The sequence below is a fragment of the Sus scrofa genome, chromosome 6 (genome assembly GCF_054392235.1).
Source record: "Sus scrofa isolate SSC_HxYL_T2T_F1_AM1 chromosome 6, Sscrofa_HxYL_maternal_Yorkshire_Landrace_v2.0, whole genome shotgun sequence".
NCBI classification, from domain to species: Eukaryota; Metazoa; Chordata; class Mammalia; order Artiodactyla; family Suidae; genus Sus; species Sus scrofa.
In genome coordinates, this window is record NC_139388.1 from 125,976,024 (window position 1) to 125,995,733 (window position 19,710).

General features: G+C 45.3%; 1 pseudogene; it reads left to right on the forward strand.

The window, feature by feature from the left end:
- The first annotated feature begins 401 nt into the window (after positions 1 to 401).
- Positions 402 to 17,787, forward strand: LOC110261397 (uncharacterized; annotated as a pseudogene).
- The last annotated feature ends 1,923 nt before the right edge of the window (positions 17,788 to 19,710 follow it).

Sequence of the window (19,710 nt, forward strand, 5' to 3'; positions counted from 1 at the left end):
TTTATCTTCTCTTTTCCCATCCATCAAATGGAGGGAATATGAGAATGGAATGTGTCCTTAGATGAGATTTTTCTTCATCCTCTTTTCTTGGGCACATTTTGCTTATATCCATACTCCCTGGTTTTGGCCAAAAGAAAAAGACCCAGATACTGCCAGGTTGGCTCTTCTTGCCAGATGAGCTACGCAGCACCAGAATGTCCAGATGTGGAGGGAGGGAAAGAGGAAGGGAGAGAGAGAGAATAAATGGCAGGACAAGAAAGGGACAAGGTGTAAGGGACAGAGTGGGTGAAAAATGCAGCAAAAGGCGGAGAAAGAGGTGAGAGGAGTAGAAAGGGAAAGAGAGTAGGGGAGACCAGGAGAAGAATGGATGGAAGAGGTGAGAAGGGGGTTGGGGGAGAGGCATGGGTTTTGGGGTCAGAGCTGGAGCAACTTCCTGCCAGGCCTGCTGCCCAGCCAGCTGCTGGAACATCTGCATCCTGGTGGGGGTGTTTCCAAATGGAGCTACCTCTTCCCTGGATTTCTTCCCCTGCACTTTTACATGCCTGCCCCCGTACGCCCTTCCCACAGTGCTCGCTTTCCCTCTTCCTAATCAGCCACTGACCCACCGATGCTCAAACAGCTATATCAGCTCTGGACGTAGGCAGCGGGTGAGCTGCTGGGGCAACCATGGGGTTAGCCAGGTGAAGAAGTGTTTGCTCTTGGACCTCACAATTCCAGGGACAGGAGGAGCTGATTTGCTGTACCCAGGCTTCCCTGACCTCTTCTTTGAGAACTGAGTTTATGGAAAGCACATGGAAATGGGAGTCAGGGTCTGGGGTGGGGGCAGAGTCACTACAGGGTCTTGGTGAGCTGTGCATCTTCTTGAGTGTCAATTCCATTATCTCTAAAATAAGGAGCTGAAGTCCCATCCTGACAGCTTTGGGGAAAAAAAAATCTCATTTTAGCATCCTTGGCAATTTGGTCCCTGAATTTGGATAGACAGAGTTCAGGTAAAAGTTGAACGCTCTCATCCTCTCCTCAATTCCTTTCATCTTGCTGTGGCACCTCAGGCCTGTGGTGGGGTCTGACCACAGGCGTCCCTGCCATGGTGCCTTTTCTGGGGGAGCGCCAGATGGTTTTATGTGTCGGGGCCAACCTTTAGCCCCTGAAGGAGAAAAAGCTTGTCCTCTCAGCCTCCTCAGCTTATTTAGTGGCCTATTCTCTTCGAGAGCCCCCCATCCCCTGGAGTCAACTTTGGGTATCCATCCCATTCTGCCTCTCTGCAGAGAGATGATCTCTGCGAAGCTGCCACAAGATCTGGAAGGTTCTAACCAGCTAATTTGGTGAAAAGAGCTTCTGGTTTAGCTCTTCCCTGGGAAATCTCACTTTTAAAGGCCATCCTGCTCTTTCTCCAGATGGCTGTTCTCCTGGTCCTTCCTTTTCTTCCTCTGCCTCCTTCTTTTCCTAACTCTTGTGAAGATGTTCTCAGGGCAGCCAGGCCAGGCTGGGCTCTCCATGGCCTTATTTCTGTGGAGGTGGGAGGTGATCTCAGGGGATCCACTCTGCTGGGCAGTGGGGAGAGGCTGGAGGAGGGGGTGGACAATGCCAAACCTCAGCCCCTGTTGTTGTCTGGCCCTGGAAGGAGCCCTGGAATTTGCCTTCCAGGGCTGGTCACAGTTAGACTACTGGTGAAGTCACCCTGGGAACCCCAGCCAACCCTTCCTGAAATTTCCTTCCCTGGGGAGCCCACAGTGATAGAGTTAGGGTGCTGCCCTCCCTGCAACCTTGCATGTTTGTGGGGATCTAAACTAGACTGAGGAATGTCCCCTCTGGCATTTCTGGCCTATTTTAGGGTTTGGTTCACATGGCCCCTTGAAGTCATTTGTTTTTAGTCTCTTTTAGTTTGAGCCTCCTTAAAGCTCTGCATGGATCCAGCACATTTATTTATTTATTTATTTATTTATTTATTATTTTTATTTCTTTTTAGTGTATATGGAAGTTCCCAGTCTAGGGGCCCAATCAGAGCTGCAGTTGCTGGCCTACACCACAGCCACAGCAATGATGGATCCTTAGCTGCATCTGAAACCTACACCACAGCTCACGGCAATGCTGGATCCTTAACCCACTGAGCTAGGCCAGGGATTGAACCTATATCCTCATGGTTACTAGTTGGGTTCGTAATCCACTGAGCCACAATGGGAACTCCTCAGAGAGTTTATATGTGTCCTCAGATGACCAGTGTGATTTGGGGAAGACACTGGAAGTGTGTGTTTAAACATCAAGGAAGCTCCACAGATGGTCCCCAGAAAGGGGATTGACTTTGGGACTGCTACCTCACTGGGAGATGGGTGCAGTGCAGGTCAAAATGTAATTAAATGTCACAGATGTGTTTATCTGAGCTCTTGGGACATAAATCCCAAACACCAAAGTGGACCTATAGGCAGAAAGGGGATTATGGCTTGTTGAACACCTATTGTGTGGCACTTGATACCCCATCTACCCTTCACAACAGTCCTACTAGGTAAGCATTTTTATGCTTTTTTACAGATGAGGAACCTGGGGCTCAGAAGGATTATGAGCTGGGATTCATGGCAACAGCAGATCTTTAATCCACTGAGCGAGGCCAGGGATTGAACCCATATCCTCATGGTTACTAGTTGCATTCTTAACCCACTGAGCCACAACGGGAACTCCTGAGCTAGGATTTCTAGTATAGGATTTTAAACTTGGCATGATTAGATCCTGACTGGCTTGGGGAAGTGTGATGAGGGGGACACTGGATGCTGCTTGTCCTCTGACCCCGTTGGGCCCCCATTACTCCCAAATCAAATTCTTGTTACTTCTCAAAGCCAGTTGCAGACTCAGCCCTGCTGGGAAGGCCCCCCATTCCTGCTTCTCACATTGTCTCCTCTCTACTTGCTGTCTTAAACTACAGCAATGAGCACAGGGAGACCCAAGGAAGTTCACTCTCCACATGGGACCCCATCCTCTGTCAGGACCATCTGCTCCCTGTTTGCCCAAATGGGGCTTCATGGGGTCATGCCCTGACCACTCTTGTCATGGTCCATGATGAAGGAGAAACTGTGTGACGAGTGTAGCTAAGCCACAGGGATTCTCCTCAGCTCCTGTTTGGCCGGCTCTCACCTAAACTAGCTTTATCTGTAGGCAGGGGCAGGGAGGGTCCTTCTGTCTGGAGGTGCTTAGCTGCATCCTGACTGAAGACAGCAGAGTACAGAGGATGGCTGTTCCCCCACATGGCCATCCTCAGCTCCAAACAACTTCTGGTGTTCCTTCCTTTTCCCTCATCTTGTGTGCCAAACTTCCTAGGTGGGCAACTAGAGTCGCACTACAGCTGCTCACTGATGTTCACAAGCATCCTGGGAACCCCAGCCAGCCCTTCCTGAAACTTCCTGCCCCTGGGGATCCCACCCTCCCTTGGATTCTCTGCACTCACCCACCCTGCCAATACCCTCTGGGGTGGGATGCAGTGATGATAGAGTTAGGGTGCTGCTTTCTCTGCAGCCTTGCACGTTTGCGAGGATCTAAACTAGACTGAGGAAGGTCCTTACTGGTATCTCTGGCCTCTAAAGGGTTAGGTTCACATGACCCTTTGAAGTCACTTGTTTTTAGTCTCTTTTAGTTTGGGCCTCCTCAAAGCTCAGTATGGATGCAGAAAATTTATTTGTCCTCAGATGAGCAGCGGGACTTGGGAGCAGACATTGAAAGGGTGTGTCTAAACAGTCCTTCTACCAAGACTCTTAGCTTCTTGGAAGGCTTTTCCTACGCATTTTCTTCTAAATTTGGTTAGTGGCCCTACCCACCGGGCACTCCTGTCACTACTATGGGGTACCTCTGCTTCCTCTGGGCATGGGTACCTCTGCTCTGGGCCAATGTCCCCCTTCACCCCTCCTGTCCCAGGTACCCCTGCCATCCGATTGCCTGCTGGGCACAACTGTTACTGTGACCACCTCCTTCACAGCCCAGGTGATGCTGGAGACTGAAGGTGTGTACAGTCACTGTGTCAGAGGATGCCTCCCTACCTCTCTGTGTGACATGATTTGGGGGGGTCACAAGTAGAAACTTGGGCTGTGATATCTGGCAGCATTTTCCAAGAAGTGGCATTTTCTGGATTTTATTTATAGCCACTATTCCCCTTGGACCTGAGACATGGCTGGACCACATGTGTGAGGGTCGAGGATCATGCTGCTTTCAGCGTGCTCTTCCTCTGCCAACCAAGATTGCCTCCCATGTTCCTGCTTATTTTAAGAGTGTTCTCTGCCGGGAAGCTGCTTAGCCCCTTGTGAAGCAGATGCTGGAGGGGTTCACGGTACCTGGTTTCCAGACTTGTCTTGATCCCAGCTAGCTGAAATGGGGCACGTGCCACTCAGACCCTATCTGCCTCGTTATCAACTCCTCTGTGCTCTTTCTCTCACCTGGAACAAATACAGATGCATGCCTATGTTTGATGGCTGGTGTCGTCTTCTTTCCTCTCCAACCAGCTAAGTCCTACTTCTTCAAGACCCAGCTGAGCCCCCAAGGCCTCGGGGAGCTTCCCGTCAGCCCTGCAATAGTGAGCTCCTTCTGTTCAACTCCCACAGCCCTTAGTTGGAACCACTCATACAATCCTGTGACCACTTTACTCCTGCTATAGATGGGATGTTCGTGTCCCCCCTAAATTCCTATGTTGAAACCTAATCTCCCATGTGATGGTCTTTGGAGTTGGAGCCTGTGGGAGGAGATTAGGTCAGGAGGTTAGAACCCTCTTGTATGGGGTTAGTGCGCTTGTAAATGAGGCCCCAGAGAGCATCTTGCCCTTTTCGCTGTGTGAAGACACAGCAAGGAGGGGGCTGTCTGTGAACCAGGAAGCAGGCTCTTACCAGACACTGAAACTGCCAGTGCCTTGAACTTTGACTTCTAGACTCCAGACTGTGGGCAATGAATTGTGCATAAGCCTTCCAGTTAATGATACTTTGTTATGGCTGTTTGAATAGACTAAGATAACCCACAGGCTGTTTCCTACCTGGTGTCACCTCTCCTTGTCTAGACTGGGTGCCCCTAGAGGTCTTGGAGTATAGGCAATTTGCTTCTCTTGCTTCTTGCAAAGCACTCGCTGCTTAGCTTGGGCTCAGTAAACCTTTGATTGAGTAAAATCGGAGGCATGGTTGATCTGTGTTTGGGAGGCCCTGCTAACCCAGTTCCCCAAGGTTATTAGCCCCTTTCATTGTGCTGCCCTCAAATCCTGACTTGGTTAATTAAGATGCGCTAGGAAGTCTGGGGAACTGGCATCTTCTATTTGCAAACCACACTCTGTTCAGTCCTGCCCTCATCCCCTAAGCCACCTGGTTGGCAGCCTTGAAAGCAAAAGTGCCTGCAGGTCCCTTCCAGGTGTTGCCTCTCCACCTCTAAGGAGGAAGATTTAGTTGTAGGGATTTTGGCAAAGGTTTAAAACCTGCAATAAATAACAAAAAAGTCAGCCTACCATTCTGCATATTTTATAACTCAGTCTAATAAAGAAATAATCCAAGATGGCACCTGCTAAGAAAACTTAGTTTATTGAAATATGACTGTAATATAGAAAAGATGGCTAATACACTAGGCTGCAAGATATTAATGCTCTACACTTCAGCTGGTGTGTTTAAAAGAAATCTCTCGTGTATTTTATTTTATTTTATTAGGAGCCATATCATTAGCTTTTAAAGACATCGTGAGAGAGAGAGAGAAGAGATGTGAACTATTTAAGAAAAAAACCCTCAGCAACTCAACCTGCCTCTCTCTACAGATGAAACAAACAAACCAAAAAAAAAAAAAAAATAAAGAGAGTTTTTTTTCATAAACATTTTTTTTCCTGGCTGGGATATTAGGACAGTATATTAAATTCCCCCAAAAGGAGGCCCTAGAACTATTTACATAATAATATCTCCACTGTGGTTGTGACAGATGGGCTTCACTGACGCAGACATACTGTTAGGGGCTTAGCAATAGATTAAAAAAAAACCACCACAATACTGTGTAACATAATAAAAGTGTATTGTAATGTACATCATAACTTGTGGCCAAGGTTAAATTTGCAGTCGGAGTATGAAAGTCGTATTCCATTATACAAAATAGATGTTACATGGAAAAGCATTAAAGATGAGTTGACTCAACCATTTATTTTTAGTTTATATTTTATTCTACTTTCCTTGGTCCTGTTTATGCAATACTTTTTTAATCATATGATATGACATTGTTGTATACCCCTTCCTACCCCCACCTCGGAGTCAGGGCAGACTGGGATCAACAGACTTCCTTAGTTTTGTGGATTCATGTTTCAGGGGGCCCTGAGACTTTGCTCTACTGGAAAATGGTTGTTTGTTGTTTCTTTTTTTCCTTTACCCAAAGCTTCTTCCTGAAGCTGAGACTAGCAGTGACCTCTGAGGGTGGCTGTCTTGGGTTTATGTAGAATCTTTGGGGACAAGCTGGAGTTCCAGGGCAATGTGGCCATCAAGGGGTGACATGGACTTGGGAGCAGAGACCAGTGGGATCCTTCTCATGGAGGATGGACTGTGAACGCCTTCCTAGGTAACTCCGTCTTTCTTGTCCAGGACTTGACCACTGACTTCAGCCCAGTGGTCCTAGCCCCCTTGAACTTACCCTCTGTCCACCAGCATGTACTGAGGGAGGCACTCTCTTTTCCTTATAAGGAAGTATTTATGGGGGGGGGGTATCTGCTGAAGACTTTTCATTCTCATTTGCTACCCTAAATCTCCAGATGCCTTTCAGTGTCAGTAGAAATGAAGATTTTTTTTTTAAATGAATCACAACATAATAGAATTTTGGATCTAGAACAAGACATTTGTGCAAAAAATACTCTACGTCCTCGGGAGTTCCTGTTGTGGCGCAGTGGTTAACGAATCTGACTAGGAACTATGAGGTTGCAGGTTCGATCCCTGCCCTTGCTCAGTGGGTTAAGGATCCAGGGTTGCTGTGAGCTGTGGTGTAGGTCGAAGATGCAGCTCAGATCCCATGTTGCTGTGGCTCTGGTGTAGGCCGGTGGCTAAGGCTCCGATTGGACCCCTAGCCTGGGAACTTCCATATGCTGCTGGAGTGGCCCTAAAAAAGGCAAAAAGGCAAAAAAAAAAAAAAAACCAAACAAAAAAAACAAAACACCCAAAAAACAAACAAACAAAAAACCCAACAAAAACAAACAAACAAACACCTCTATGTCCTTCATTTTTCAATCTATAAAAATCCTTCATTTTTCAATCTTTAGTTTCTCTTTCATGGGAGTGTTTATGAAGTTTTAATGAAATAAAGTAAAATGCTTACTACATAGTAAGTACTCATCAAATGTTAACAATTTCATTTAATAGTTATAAATATTATTATTATCTCACCTAGAGATGATCTTCTGGAGACTAAAAAGAGCAGTTGAAGGACTGTGCATTTTCCCCTTTCTGAACTCTTTCCCTCCCTGTGTCTCTCTTTCAGGCCAGAGATTAATCTTTCCTTCCTCCTTCCTTCCCTCCTTCCTTCCCTCCCTCTATCTCCTTCCTTCTCTCCCTCTCTCTCCTTCCTTCCTTTCCTCCCTCCTTCTCTCTCTCCTGCCTTCACCCCTTCTCTTCTTCCCTCCCCCTTCCATCCTTCCTACCTGCCCCCTTTCCTTCTTCCCCCCTCCCTTCCTCCCTAACCCCTTTCTCCCTCCTTCCTTCATCCTTTCTCCCTCCCTCCCTCCCTCACTTCTTTCCTCTCTTCATCTTGGTTTCTTCTGTTCTACCCTCTTTCTTTTTGCATGTCCAATATTACCCATATTCAAACCTCCACTGAAATCTCCTCCCCTTCCTGGACTAGCTGTTCACTCCTTCATCTTGACAAGCCCTTGCCTCCTCTGAACACACAGTAACTTGTATCTATACATCCATTTGGTGCCAATTTTCAGGTGGAAGTTAGAGAGAGTGTAATATTAAGTAGAACTTTGAAAAGCCAGGAGAGTTTGCAAGGAGGAAGCTCCATGTTACCAAAAGTTTGACACGGTGCCTCTGGGCCTTGTGGACATGTTAAAGGTTAGCATTCAAGGAGACTAGAATTGCAAGCATTCAAGGAGACTAGAATTGCAAGTAGTTTAAGGGATCACATAGTCCACACCTCACCTTTAAAATACAAGGATGGAGGAAACTGAGGCCAGGTGGCCAGGAGGCTGCTCTGTCAAGGGTCCCACAGCTCAGTGGTAAGATGGTACCAAGCTTCAGCTGGTGGTCGGTTAGCTCTCCTACCACCCTGTCACAGAGGCTGTGTTAGGTGCAGAACTTGATCACAAGACTTCTAAACTCTAAGATGTAAAGCATCCATTATTGTCTTGAGGGTTTTGTTTGGTTTTCTTTTTTCTTTTTTTATGGCTGCGCCTGTGGCCTATGGAAGTTCCTGGGCCAAGGGTTGCATTGGAGCTACAGATGTGGCCTACACCATGGTCATGGCAACACTTGATCCAAGCTGCTTCTGCAAACTCTGCCTCAGCTTACAGCAACACTGGATACTTAACCCACTAAGCCAGGCCAGGGATCAAACTCGCATCCTCACAGAGACAGCGTCGGGTCCTTAACCCATTGAGCCACAAAGGGAACTCCTCTAGAGTTTCTTTTTATCTAAAGTTGTGATTATTTAAGATTTGCTTATCAATAAGTGATCTTCCAACTATTATATATTTGATGAAGGCAGGATGCTACCACCTGCTTCTATCTACACAGTACATGTACTATACAGGAAGACAAATTTAACCAACAGGTGGTCAGTTAGTATTTGTTGATCCAACTTAATTTGTTCTAAACATTTAAGCCTGATTAGTATCTTCACTTTTATCAAGGCCTGCAACCTCTTAGAAGACACTGGTGATTTGGTTGAGGGCACAGCCTCTCTGTCCTCCAAGGCAATTTGGAGAATTTTAAGGCATGCCTTTAGCCAGGGGTCCTCCTTCTGGGGCCAGGCAGGAAGGCAGAGACAGCAGTGAGATACCCCTCCCAAATGAGGAGCTCAGCTCAGGGAACTCAGTCAGGGTTTGCTCAGCAGAGCATGATGAGTGTTTTTGTCTCCTTTTTCCCTTTTCTTTCTGAATTCTTTTTTAAATTATTGGCATATATTTGACTTACAATATTGTATTAGTTTCAGGTATACAGCAAAGTGAATCAGTTATACATATAAATACATCCATTCCTTTAACACATATAGATTTTTACAAACTATTGAGTTGATTGTGCTCTACCGTATGGTAGATTGTGCTATACAGTAGGTTCTCATTCATCATCTATTTTATACAGCAGTGTGTGTATGTTATGATCATCCTCTCAAGTCCTCCCTCCCCCAATGTTTTCACCTATGGTAACCCTAAGATTGATGTTGAAATCTGTGAGTTTGTTTCTGTTTTATAAATAAGTTCTTTTTGTATCATTTTTATTAGATTCCATATATCAGTGATATCATATGATATTTATCTTTGTCTGACTTACTTCACTTAGTATGATAATCTCTAGGTCCATCCAGGTTGCTGTAAATGGCATTATTATTTAGTTCTTTTTTATGGCTGAATAGCAGTCCATTGTATATATGTACCACATCTTCTTTATCCTTTCTTGTTGATGTACACTTAGGTTGCATCCATGTCTTAGCTATTGTAAATAGTGCTGCAATGAACATTGAAGTGCATGTCTCTTTTCAAATTATGGTTTTCTCCAGATATATGCCCAGAAGTGTGATTGCTGGATCATATTGTAGTTCTATATTTAGCTTTTAGAGGAATCTCCATACTGTCCTCCATAGCGGTTGGCACAAAAATCCAGAAATATAAATCAGGATAGAAAGCCCATAAATAAACCAAAGCACCTGCAGTCAACTAATCTATGGTATACAGTGGAGGAAAGACAGTCTCTTCAGTAAATGGTGGTGGGAAAACTGGAGAGCTACATGTAAAATAATGAAATTAGAACATTCTCTAGCACTATTCACAAAAGAAAACTCAAAATGGATTAAGGACCTAAACATAAGGATAGATACCATAAAACTCCCAGAGGAAAACATAGGAAGAACACTCTTTGACATAAATTGCAGCAATATCTTGTTTGATCCACCTCTTGAATGATGAAAATAAAAACAAAAATAAACCAGTGGGACCTAATTAAACTTAGATACTGAGTGTTTCTGTGGTGGGACAGACCATCAACCCTGGGAGGTCAGAGGAGCTGACTGCTTGGGGCAACATTTTGAAGGAAACAAGCACAATCTTCTTAAAAGACTGTCATGAATTTCTATTGCTGCATATAATGGGACCTCAAGCGCAACTGAGCATATGGCTACCTGCATGGAGTTAAACAAAGAGTACTGGAAATTTGAAGAGTATTATCCACACCAGCACTGTTCAATAGAAATAAAACAAACCTAATGTAAAATTTACTAGTAGCCATATTAAGAAACTAAGAAGAAGCCGGTGAAGTTAATGTTATTAATGTGTTTTAATTCAATTTATTTAAAATATTCTAATTCAATATATTATCATTATAAAAATTATTAATGTTTTATATCCTTGTCTTCATAATAAACCTCTGAAATCCTGTGTTTATTATTTACATTTAAAGTCATAGATCAGTTGGGATCAAGTACTCAATAGTCTTATAGGCTGCCGGCCACCATATTAGATGGAATAGGACTAAATTATCTCTCTCTTCTGAAATTTTGCCCTTTGGACCATGGAAGGGGAATGGATTAAAGGACCATTACTTTTCTAACTCAGCTCTCCTTTGGAGGGTTCATATTTCAATTCCTTATCAATATATGCACCTTTAACAATAGTGATCAACTTTCTAAACCTCTTTCCAATGTGGCTGGAGTAGAAATATGACCAAGGATTTAGCACTGGTAGTGTGGTCTTGGACATCAATGGCAGTTAGAAGGTAGCAGGGGGACACTGGATGAGAACAAACAGTTGAGACGAGGATGTGAGTGGCATCGAGGTAATGCCCAGGCCACATGTGGCAGTGAGGAGAGTGTAGGGTCTATAGGATCAGGGCTAGTTGGCTGGACACCCTAGCCTGTCTATAAGATCTCAGAATAAATCACAAATCTCCCTGAATCTCACCTTCCTGGTTTCCTTAAAGCAGAATTATCAGGCTCCAATTATATGATTCACAGGAAGTTATTGGCGCAAACACTGAAGTCCTCAGCATGTGTAAATTGCCAGCCATCCAACTGTGAGTCTTCCAGTAGGGCTGCTACAGTTAATTCAATGGAAGCAGGTTTTATTAAGGGCCCAGCCCAAGGCAAAGATTGTGGCAAGGAAGGAAGTGTCAAAGAGGGAAGTGCACCTGCAGTCTGCTGCCTCAGTTGGAGAGATGCAACCCAGCTAGAAAGGACCAGAAGGCAGAACCTAATTCCCACAAAGAGGTTTGCATAGACAGTCTGAGGGGAGACTGTAGAGAAGGTGCTGTGTGGGAAGGGGGTCAGGGAGGGTGAATTGTGGGGTGGTGAGGTGCCCCAGGCATGATGCAGAGTCTGAAGGGGCAGTGCAGGAGAGGAAAGGGTGTTCCTGGTGGAGGGCACGGCACAAACAAAGGCCAGGAATGGCAATAAAAAGCCACATCCTGGGGGCAACAACAGATCTCCTGATTAGGACACAAAGGGGTGGCCATGAGTCCCTTCCCTGTCTGAACCTTTTTCAGCGAAGAGATGTCAGGCAGGGACCAAATTTCTGGTGCCCAAGTCTTATGTCTTGCCCTGAAAGTGGGTCATCCACTGCAGAGAAGACCACTCCCCTTGAGATAAAAGTGAAATATGACCATGACCAGGATGGGGATGCTCAGATAATCACTGGGGTGGCCCTGGGCAGCTCAGAGAAAAGGGGCTCTGATCTCAGACAATCTCTCGGCTGCACAAGCTGGTGCCAGGAATAAAACTGGACAGAAGCCCCACAGGAAACAAAACTGTCAAGTAGTTCCAAAGGTTCTGGCTTTTGAGCCAGTTCTCTATTATCAGTTTATGATTCAATGTCAGTTTTTTCATAGCAGAGTGTTTTCTGTCATGAATGCACATAATGTACATGGTTTTATACACACACGTAATTCAGATTCCACCTGCATGGCAGGCACACACAGGTGTCCTCTCCCAATATGCACACATGCACGCTCAGAACACACGAAATGGAGGACACTACTGCTCTAATTTGAGAGCAGTGAATGACTGAAGACTCAGGGCTGAGCTGAGGTATGACTGTTGATCAGACACCCAACAGGTAGCTATAGAAGTGACACTGGGGGCACAGTTGTCCCCTCTTCTTTCCTCTCCTGTCAATTTTCTATCAGCTCTAATATCCTTCAAGCTTTGGGGTTCTTGCTTGTCTGTCACTTTTTTCTACATCCTTAGGTACACCTTTTCCCAGAGTTCAGTGGGGTCTAGGAATGTGAATATCGGAAAAGGTCAAATTACCTTCATAATTTGCTTTGGTAGTTTGTGTGGAGGTAGGGGGCTTTGAAAAGTTCCCTCTGCCTCAGGAAACCTGACTATACTATTTTCGGCTCCTTCTTTGAACTACTCCTGCCCAGTTTAGAGGAACCACTCTATCTGGATTTGAATGCTGTGCTGTTTTCTAATGTTCTCTTATTGGGCAGAAAATTCAGGCAGGGGCCATGCTCCTCTTTCCTGTGTATTCCTTACATTCAATGCAGAACTGGGTCCAACTGAACAGGATGGATAGGCAGATAGATAAACATGAAATTGTTAGTTTATAAAATAATACCATGTATAGCAGAAATTGACAGAACATTGTGAATCAACTATAATAAAAAAATAAAAAATAAGGAAATATAAAATAATTTAACTTGCCAGTCAAATCTTGATCTTAAATCCTGCTTCATGGATCTGAAATGAAGCCTTGTTTTTGTCCAGGGGATCTAACACTATGCAAAGAACGGCAAACCAAATTCCAGACAAATTTTTAGTCTCAGCCATGACTCCCACTGCCATGATGGCAGGTAGGTTGAACCATACACACCACTATAGATGAACTAAAAGGGCCCATCAGAGCCAGTCAGATGCAAGGATGGCCCCAATGATGCTGGAAAAACAAAGCTGATAGAATGACTGATGAATCCAGGAGCAAAATGCTGTGTTATTTCCTGTTCTTCTCTAACACACGTAGCTGTTGGGGCTCTTCCTGACCCACTGGTTCATGCCTTCCCCAAGAGCAAGAATGGAAGTCACCCAGTTTTAAAGTCAGAGTTGGCATCAAGGGATTTCTCCAGGTTTGGAGCTAAATTTCACCTCCAAAATTAGATTTTGGCTAGTTTGCACCAAAGTAGACTCCAGGGGTCCCAGTGACCATCGCATTATGACTTCAATCTTCAGTAAGGGAAACTGGCATCTATGTGTACTCTCTAGGTGCAGAATATTGTTCCAGTGATTCTCCCATGCATTATTTTCCCCTAACTTTGATGCCAACCTCATGAGTGAGGATTATTTTAGATAGGACCAAGGCCCTTGAGGCAAGCAGCTCAATGAATGTCACACAGATGGCTGTCAGACACCCAAACCTGACATCTTTGCCCTGTATCCATGGACAGACTTTGAACGGAGAAGAGGGAATGGACTGAATTAATATAGGAGATGGTGGGAAGCACAGGGAGAATTCAAATGGGGTTAGACTTCAGTCCCACATTTACTCTTTCCTTCTACTCAGCAGAGTCTGATAAGTTCTTCCCCTGCTCAAGCAGGACAGTTCAGTGGGCATAGCCTTTCCAGAAAATTTGCATTTCAAGGGGATGAATAGATTGAAAGGGGAAATATCTCCAGTGGTAGTGTCAGATGCCTAATGGCCAGTGAAAGGACTGCTGGAGGTGGGTGGCTAGGTCCTGAGGACTTGAGAACCTGGGCATAAAGCTCTGATTGCTTTTGGTATCTTCTCCCTCTGCCAGACCTTCCCCTCTTTCCTGTCTGGCTCCTCTGCTTTCTCCCTCTCTTTTTAGGACTCAGAGTTGCTAGGCAACTCGGGTCTGGAGCTGAGGATCTCTCTGTAGTGAGCAGCCTCCACGCAGGGACAGGGAGTTCAATGGAGCCTGTGATTACAGGTGTCTGTGCAGAAAAGAAGATGACAGCACCCCCCTTGTTGCCTCCCAGAGACAGAGGAAATGAGATGTCTAGGCGAGGGAGGCAAAGCTTGGCTCAGGCCACTTGGCATCTCCCCTCCCTGTTGTCCTGCACCCTTCTCTCATTTTCCATGCAAGCCCTGGAATCCTCCTGCTGCTCTTGAACTCCTAGTGCCTTACTCAGACCACCGTGACCTGGAGCAGCCAGGCCCTTAACACCTTAGCCTGGAGCTCCCTCAGCTGATCCCCCTTAAGGGGAAGTTACCCTCACTTAGGCAGACCTCCAGGGCTTAACACTGCTGAGTATAAAGAGGTCCTGGTGGGGGAAGAGGGCTACAGGGACATTCTGTACCTTGGACCTGGAGAAGCAAGAGCTATATCCATCTCTGTTGTGCTCAGATAATGAGGGGAAGGGATGTGCCTGTTCATGGTCCACCTGAGCTGCCCCTGGAATCCAGAAGGGTAGTGACAGGGCCAGAAGTAAGTACGGTGAAGCTCAGAGGACAGCCTAAGAAACACTTGCCACTTCAGTGGTACAAGCTTAAACGTTTACTGAGTTAGTACACAGGGCCAGGGACTACCCATTTTCAGTTCTGGGGATTCCATCTGCGAGGAATTACTCAGTATCTGGCCTCACAGAACTAATATTTATAGCGGATGAGACAGCTATAAAAGCAGATAATAGACAGCTAAACAAATACTGCTATTTAGGGTGGTATTTTTGACAGATCCCTTCCGGAGGAACTGTCCTTCTCAGACCTGGGGTGGAAGGGTGTTGGGTTTCCTTCTAGCAGGCATGCCCATCATTTTGGTATGTCTTAGAACAGCGCAGGGCAGTCCTAGTGGCAGAAGTATTTCTTTGCCTTTTTTTTTTTTTTTTTTTAGGGCTGCACCTGCCACATGTGGAAGTTCCTGGGCTATGCAACAGCTACAGCAATGCCAGTTCCGAGCTGCACCTGTGACCTACACCACAGCTTACCACAACACTGGGTCCTTAACCCATTCATCAAGGCCAGGGATAGAACCTAGATCCTCATGGTTACTAGTCAGGTATGTTACCAGTGAGTCACAGTGGGAATGCCAGAGGTGCTTCTAATTGTGTGCATGACCTCCAAAGACCTTCATTGTGTAGCAGAGGATTGAGGAGGTGAGGGATAGGGCTGATGATACTTTCCAGACTGAACCAGCCTCCAGAATGAAAATTGGGGCTGTCAGTCCTACACAGTTCTGGGGAAAGCATGTAATCTAGACCTGGTCAATCAGAACGCAGTGATTAGTTACAAAAGGGCACAAGATCTAAGGTTAGCCAATCAGAGTCCACTACTGCATTCTGGGTAGGAGGAACTCTTTTTCTGTAAGAGCTGCTGAACCAGTGGTCTTTGTTCTCCTTGAGGAGGAGGTAACAAACCCAGAGGAAATCAAAGCCCGGCAGAGAAGGGAGACAGCTGAGCCTGAGGCCAATGTCCCTTTGGACCTTTGGGTTTCATAAGCCATTATATTACATTTTATTTTATTTTTACATTTTATTATTTTATTTTATGAATGCTTAAGCCAGTTAGCATGGGTTTTTACTATGTGGCCCAGTAAGGTTTTTCCATCCACATAATGTCATCACTGCTCCCCTTCCCTGGATCTCTTTGCTGCCCAAGTATCCAGAAATGTCATCCAGACTGAGGAGTCTTTCCTTTGTCCAAACTCCAAGCTTCAGGCCAGGGGACCACTTATTCCCTTTTCTTCCTGTCAAGACACACCTGTCCTGTTCTCCATCTCTTCAGGGCCCTGCCCTATGCCAAGGCTCATTTGATTAAGTTATTGAAGACTTTTTTTAAAAAAAACCTCTGTTTTATCTTTAGTTAATTAATTAATTAATTATGGCCATGCCTATGGCATATGGAGGCTCCTGGGCCAGGGAATTAATCTGAGACATAGCTGCAACCTATGCCACAGCTAGGGCAATGCCCAATCCTTTCACCTGCTGTGCTGAGCTAGGGATCTAACCTGTGCCTCTGCAGTGACCCCAGCCACTGTAGTTGGATTCTTAACCCACTGTGCCACTGCAGGAACTCCAAGTTATAGCAGACTCTTGATGGATGAAAGTTTCTCTGGCCATCAATAATTCTGTGGGGCATTTTCACATTTGGACTGTAGTCCTTTGTGCCATAATCCATGGACCTGGAAATCTAATGGTGGAAGTTCAGGCGCTGTGGCAGGCTGCAGAGAGATGGTTTCATAGGCTAGTGACTTCGAAGTTCTTTGGCTGGATGTTCAGTTTCTCTGCCTGTGTCCATGGCTGAGAGCCAACTATCTTGGCTTGCAGTGAAATGCCAGGGCCTCTACCGCTGTGAGGAGGTCATGTCCTTCTCATAGAAGGAGGGAGAAAGATTCTGAAGGGAAAGATTTTGGAAACAGGCATCCAATGAACCTCTGAGTCCTGGAGTGGCCTGGACTCATCAGTGCCCTTGCAGGACATTGCTCTTCTCCTTCATAAAATGTGAGCTGAGGCCCAAGTACTTTTCTAGCATCATGTCTTGAGTGGGATGTCTAGCATCATGTCTGAGTGACTTGTGGGTCTTCGTGTTTTAGTCCCCATAGGAGCGTGTGAGACATATTTAAATGGATACTTTTCACTGTTCACTCACATTTCACAATCCACTCATAGTTTTCTTGCTTCCTTCCCCACTAGTTTCAGGCTTGCTTTGTGACTTACTCATGTTTGTTCTACGTAGGATAGTGAGTGGGATGTGTAAGGAGTTTAGTCCCAGCAGTTGGGACATTTGGGCTCAAGTCCCCAAATATCCAATATTCAAATAGCAGAGAACTTGAAAAATGTACCTACTACTCTTTTTTGGGGGGCCATGCTCAAGACATTCGCAAGTTCTTGGGCCAGGTTTTGAACCCATGCTACTGCCGTGACCTGAGCTATTGCAGTGACAATGCTAGATTCTTAACCACTAGGCTACCAGGGATCTTCCAAGGTACCTACTGCTCTTGATCTGTGTTCTTATTTGTGAAATGGGAATAGGACCTTTTTCCTTTGCTCATAGTTTGTGGCTTCCGTAACACATTGAATGCAAATGCAATGAAGAGGTAGACGCTGTGCGAAAACACCAGGGAGCTCTTGGCTTGGAAGAGGTCAAGGTGCTGCTTTCTTTGGTTATCCTGCATCTGGGTTCATCCTACCCCAGGTGCCTCTGTTGTGCCACCCAGGTTTGACCCCAAGGAGATTAAAGTCATGACTTGAGCTGTATCTGTGGGGAAGGCAGTGCCGTGTCTGTCATCAGCCCCCTGGACTTGTCTCCAGAAAAGGTTGATGACAACATTACCAAGGCAGCAGGTAGCTGGACAGGTCTAAGATTACAGAGGAACTGATCGTTCAGAAGAGACAGGACTGTACTGAGGTAGTACCTCTACCTCTGCCCTGATCATCATCAAAGTCCTCAAGGAGCCAACCAGAGAGAGAAAAAAAGCAGAAAACATTAAGCTTGGTGGAAATACCACTTTTGATGACACTGTCGATATTGCCTGACAGATGCAGCACTAATTTCTAGTCAGAGAACTCTTTGGAACCATTAAAGAGATCCTGAGGATGGTACAATCTGTGGGTTGCAGTGTTAGTGGCTGCCACCTTCATGACATCATACATGAGATTGACAGTGATGCAGCAGAAGGTCCAGTTGGTTTAGAACTGCAAGGGAAAATGTTTCAGTAAATGAGCATTTGACAATCAGGAAAAAAATACCAATTAATAAAAGAGAAAAAAACACCAGAGGAAAGTGTTACGTTTTGGTAATACACATTGGAAACCAGGGTTGGTCTCTTGTCCCATCAAGGAAGGGGGTGGTGCAAAATTCTATCCAATAGATAGTGAGATTAGGGTTCAGAGAGGGAAAGAGAACAGCTCAGCCTCACATAGCAAGTCTTCAGACTGCGGTGCCGTCTGTGGGCAGAGCAGCAGGCCCTCCTCCTGGCGCCCTGTTGACTGACTCTCCCCATTTCTAGGTTAGAGATTTGAATCAGATACAAGGCAAATGCTTAGGCAAGGAAAAAATGTTTTGCCAGCTTGCTCTACAGGGAAAGAGAGTCTCCGTGATAGGATATGAAGCTGAAAATAGAGTACCTCAGGAAAGAACTATCAGCCGCTGACTGTCTTATGGTGGGTGTGGGGGGCCTCCTCCAGAAAGATGGGAGCTGAAATGAGAATAGGATACAGTCGCTGCCCTGCTGTCCTGTGCTGGGATTTGGAATCCGTGTCATAAGAAAGGGGTCCTGCTGGAAAGTCTCGTGTAGCCATGCTGTCCTGCTGGGGTCTGTGGAATATCCTGACGCAGTCCAGGGCTTGAACAAGGGCCAAGGATTTATCCAGAAACAGCAAGCCCTGTACAAAGATGATCCTGGATTTAGGACAGATGAAAGGTACTTTGAGGGAGTTCAAAGAACGGGCACATGCTCCCCAATGGCTTCTGGCTGGATATTCTGAGAGGTGACGAGGGCACACTTTCCCTCCCAGCTTCTCCCAGGGGTCTTTTCCAACACAGTTTCTCTCCATTACTATATTCCAGAGCTTGCGGGCTTGGAAGTCTTAATATGGAAACTCCTGCAGCGGTGGGAACAGGCTTCTCCCAGCTGGGGTTTGCTAAGGCCATTATTCTGATGATGTTAATGGTGATGATTAATTGGCACTAATAACAGAGATGGTGAAAGTAATGAGGCCAACCTGATTGGGTGACAGGAAAGATGGAGCATGTGGGCACATGATGGGGAAGGTGATATTGACAGTGGTGACAATAGCAGGGAATTCGGTTAGAGAAATTTGTTGAGAAATCTAGGGAACAAATCTTAACTTGAACTTTACCTTCTTGTCTGGGAAAGTAGATTATTGGCAAAAAAATTTAATCTACCTCTGGGAAAGGGGAAAAGAAAATAACTTTTTCTGTGATCAGTTCTGTCTAACCAGATGCTTGTTGTCAGTTATATCAAGTAAATTACAGCATGGCACCAGATTTCTGGTGGGCCCAAAGCAGTGTACATTGAGATACAAATGCAGGCTAATATTAGTGGCCATGAACAAACTTGTGACCTCTCAAATATAGGGTTAATATAAGAAGGAGCCAGTCATGCTCATTTTCCTTCTCTGAACAGTGTCTAGAGAGGAGGGGTGTGAAGAGTCAATTGCTAAACTCTTCTTCAAGATCTGAGACAATCCCAATGTGTTCGAAGAGCATTTCATGCGAGGCTATGCTTTCAATAAATCCTCTACTTTCCTATTTCCACCCTTGAGTCCAGACATTTTTTCTCTTCTGAGTCACTGCGTCCAGTTAGTGAGATGACAGCATTAAGGTGAAGGAACCTTGAGGTTTGATTCCTGTTCATGGCACTGATGACCTTCCCAACAGCAAGGGACAAATTAAGGTCTCTGAGGGCCAGTGAAAGAGGGGAGGGACATGAGTTCCAGGTAATTCCAATCTCACTGATTTCCAAAAACATTAAAAGAAAAAAAGATGAACCAAATTTAATGTTGCCATCCTGTAAAGAGATATTTTGGCTGTATCACTCAATTTTGGTGAGATTGTGAAATGTGATAAGCTTGATTTCAGAATTCCTAGCCTTCTCTTCCTTTAATTTTGCTTCTCTG